Genomic DNA, 3,419 nt, shown 5'->3' with positions numbered 1-3,419 from the left:
GCAATTCACATTTAAGTGCTTGCAGAGGGTTCATCGAACCACAATCATACTCTCTCCCTACCATTCCACTCCCGAACAGAGCGCGGGAAAAACGAACACCTAAGCCTTTCTGTTCGAGCTCTGATTTCTCTTATTTTATTTTGATGATCATTCCTACCTATGTAGGTTGGGCTCAACAAAATATTTTCGCATTCGGAAGAGAAAGTTGGAGACTGAAATTTCGTAAATAGATCTCGCTGTGAAGAAAAACGTCATTTTTTCATGACTTCCATCCCAACTCGAGTATCATATCTGCCATACCCTCTCCCCTATTACGTGATAATACAAAACGAGCTGAGTTTCTTGCACCCTATCGATGTCCTCCGTCAATCCCACCTGGTAAGGATCCTACACCGCGCAACAATATCCTAACAGAGGACGAAGGAGTGTAGTGTAAGCTGTCTCTTTAGTGGACTTGTTGCATTTTCTAAGTGTCCTGCCAATGAAACGCAACCTTTGGCTCGCCTTCCCCACAATATTATCTATGTGGTCTTTCCAATTGAAGTTGCTCGTAATTTTTACACCCAGGTACTTAGTTGAATTGACATCCTTGAGAATGGTACTATTTATCGAGTAATCGAATTCCAACGGATTTCTTTTGGAACTCATGTGGATCACCTCACAGTTTTCGTTATTTAGCGTCAACTTCCACCTGCCACACCATACAGCAACCTTTTCTAAATCGCTTTGCAACTGATACTGGTCTTCGGATGACATTACTAGATGATAAATTACAGCATCATCTGTGAACAACCTACGAGAACTGCTCAGATTGTCACCCAGGTCAATTATATAGATCAGGAACAGCAGATGTCCCAGGACGCTTCCCTGGGGAACACCTGATATCACTTCATTTTTACTCAACTTCTGAGGTCATTAGTTCCCTAGAAATTAGAACTAGTTAAACCTAACTAACCTAAGGACATCACACACATCCATGCCCGTGGCAGGATTCGAAACTGCGACCGTAGCGGTCTCGCGGTTCCAGACTGCAGCGCCGAGAACCGCACGGCCACTTCGGCCTGCGACACATTACAGCCAAGCATGTGAATAACAGTCGGTGTTTGGGAAAGATCACACTCGTCTGTCATCTTATTCCTCATATAATCTATCATATAACACAAATATTCCCACTCTGTTACCGAAACATTGGGCATTTTAAACTTCAATGGCAAAGTTATTTCCAGTGTTAGACTCACTTTTACTCACGCAACAGCAGTACAGTATAGCTGAATGACACAAAATCCAGAATGAAATTTTCACCATGCAACAGAGCATGCGCTGATATGAAACTTCCTTGCAGATTAAAACTGTGTGCCAGACCTAGACACGAACTCGGGACCTTTGTCTTTTGTGGGCAAGTGCTCTTTCGACTGTGCTGCGCAAGCACGACCCACGAGCCATTCTGACAGCCTTTGACACCAGGTCCGATAAATCAGGAAGCCCATCTACAGCTGCTACTGTGTATACTACTGCTGTGGAAGTGTGGCTAGTAACCTGTGGGTGTCCTCATCCAGCAGTTCCGCTACCACCACTGCTGGAACCATAAGAAACCCTAAGTATTCATAACGTAATAAACAGAGGGGAGGGGAGAGCTCGATTCCTGTTGGTCCACTGGGTTTCCCGCGATTTTATCGTGTCCCGTTGGCTAAGAGAGACAAGGTGGGGTTTGTCGACAATTTGATATCACGTTACCGCTGTTGATAACTTGCACAATTGTCTAGGGCGTGTGGGGAACCTCCCTGGGTGACCTTGTTTAATTCCCGGTGAATCTGGGTAGAGAGGTGGGGGAGGAGGTGGGTGTGGGTGAACAAGGGGCCCAAGTGTGTAACCTGACACTGGATATCCTTATCGCTGACCTTGAAATAAGAAACATGTTATTACTAATTGGTGCCTAGAACATACACCGACAATTTATTTATGGAATAGTTGATTTTTGTTTGTGGTTTAGAGGCTGGTCCCATAAGAAAAGATAGGCTGATCAAATTGTTTGATGAGTATTATTTTAACCCATTGAAGAATTATTGGCCATTTTTAAATACCACTGCAGAGTAGTTCCAAAGAGTTAGTTTAATTGAAACTTCCTGGCAGATTAAAACTGTGTGCCCGACCGAGACTCGAACTCGGGACCTTTGCCTTTCGCGGGCAAGTGCTCTACCAACTGAGCTACCGAAGCACGACTCACGCCCGGTACTCACAGCTTTACTTCTGCCAGTATCCGTCTCCTACCTTCCAAACTTTACAGAAGCTCTTCTGGCAAACATGCAGAACTAGCACTCCTGAAAGAAAGGATACTGTGGAGACATGGCTTAGCCACAGCCTGGGGGATGTTTCCAGAATGAGATTTTCACTCTGCAGCGGAGTGTGCGCTGATTCTTTCAGGAGTGCTAGTTCTGCATGTTTGCCAGAAGAGCTTCTGTAAAGTTTGGAAGGTAGGAGACGGATACTGGCAGAAGTAAAGCTGTGAGTACCGGGCATGAGTCGTGCTTCGGTAGCTCAGTTGGTAGAGCACTTGCCCGCGAAAGGCAAAGGTCCCGAGTTCGAGTCTCGGTCGGGCACACAGTTTTAATCTGCCAGGAAGTTTCATATCAGCGCACACTCCGCTGCAGAGTGAAAATCTCATTCTGGAAACATCCCCCAGGCTGTGGCTAAGCCATGTCTCCACAGTATCCTTTCTTTCAGGAGTGCTAGTTCTGCATGTTTGCCAGAAGAGCTTCTGTAAAGTTTGGAAGGTAGGAGACGGATACTGGCAGAAGTAAAGCTGTGAGTACCGGGCGTGAGTCGTGCTTCGGTAGCTCAGTTGGTAGAGCACTTGCCCGCGAAAGGCAAAGGTCCCGAGTTCGAGTCTCGGTCGGGCACACAGTTTTAATCTGCCAGGAAGTTTCATATCAGCGCACACTCCGCTGCAGAGTGAAAATCTCATTCTGGAAACATCCCCCAGGCTGTGGCTAAGCCATGTCTCCACAGTATCCTTTCTTTCAGGAGTGCTAGTTCTGCATGTTTGCCAGAAGAGCTTCTGTAAAGTTTGGAAGGTAGGAGACGGATACTGGCAGAAGTAAAGCTGTGAGTACCGGGCGTGAGTCGTGCTTCGGTAGCTCAGTTGGTAGAGCACTTGCCCGCGAAAGGCAAAGGTCCCGAGTTCGAGTCTCGGTCGGGCACACAGTTTTAATCTGCCAGGAAGTTTCATATCAGCGCACACTCCGCTGCAGAGTGAAAATCTCATTCTGGAGTTAGTTTAATTGTTGTTACATTGTTGATTTGATTATGTATTATTCTCTATGTCGCATACATGTCGCTATTTTTGCAGAGGCGGAACAAGTGCATGGGCGCCCATAAAATGATTTGTAAAGGAGCGCCAAGGTCTTGTGTGGAGTACTTAT

At 46.2% G+C, this 3,419-nt stretch overlaps 4 non-coding genes across 4 annotated transcripts; 3 read left to right on the top strand and 1 right to left on the bottom strand.

The window, feature by feature from the left end:
* Nucleotides 1-2,141: 2,141 nt before the first annotated feature.
* Trnas-cga (transfer RNA serine (anticodon CGA)) lies at nucleotides 2,142-2,216 on the bottom strand. The gene has a single exon. It is a non-coding gene; the product is annotated as a tRNA-Ser (tRNA).
* Nucleotides 2,217-2,523: 307 nt separating this feature from the next.
* On the top strand, nucleotides 2,524-2,598 carry Trnas-cga (transfer RNA serine (anticodon CGA)). The gene has a single exon. It is a non-coding gene; the product is annotated as a tRNA-Ser (tRNA).
* Nucleotides 2,599-2,823: 225 nt separating this feature from the next.
* Nucleotides 2,824-2,898, top strand: Trnas-cga (transfer RNA serine (anticodon CGA)). The gene has a single exon. It is a non-coding gene; the product is annotated as a tRNA-Ser (tRNA).
* Nucleotides 2,899-3,123: 225 nt separating this feature from the next.
* Trnas-cga (transfer RNA serine (anticodon CGA)) lies at nucleotides 3,124-3,198 on the top strand. Its single transcript has one exon. It is a non-coding gene; the product is annotated as a tRNA-Ser (tRNA).
* The last annotated feature ends 221 nt before the right edge of the window (nucleotides 3,199-3,419 follow it).

This window comes from Schistocerca gregaria, chromosome 4 (genome assembly GCF_023897955.1).
Source record: "Schistocerca gregaria isolate iqSchGreg1 chromosome 4, iqSchGreg1.2, whole genome shotgun sequence".
In the NCBI taxonomy this organism is placed as follows: domain Eukaryota; kingdom Metazoa; phylum Arthropoda; class Insecta; order Orthoptera; family Acrididae; genus Schistocerca; species Schistocerca gregaria.
This window is presented reverse-complemented; position numbering and strand designations above follow the sequence as displayed.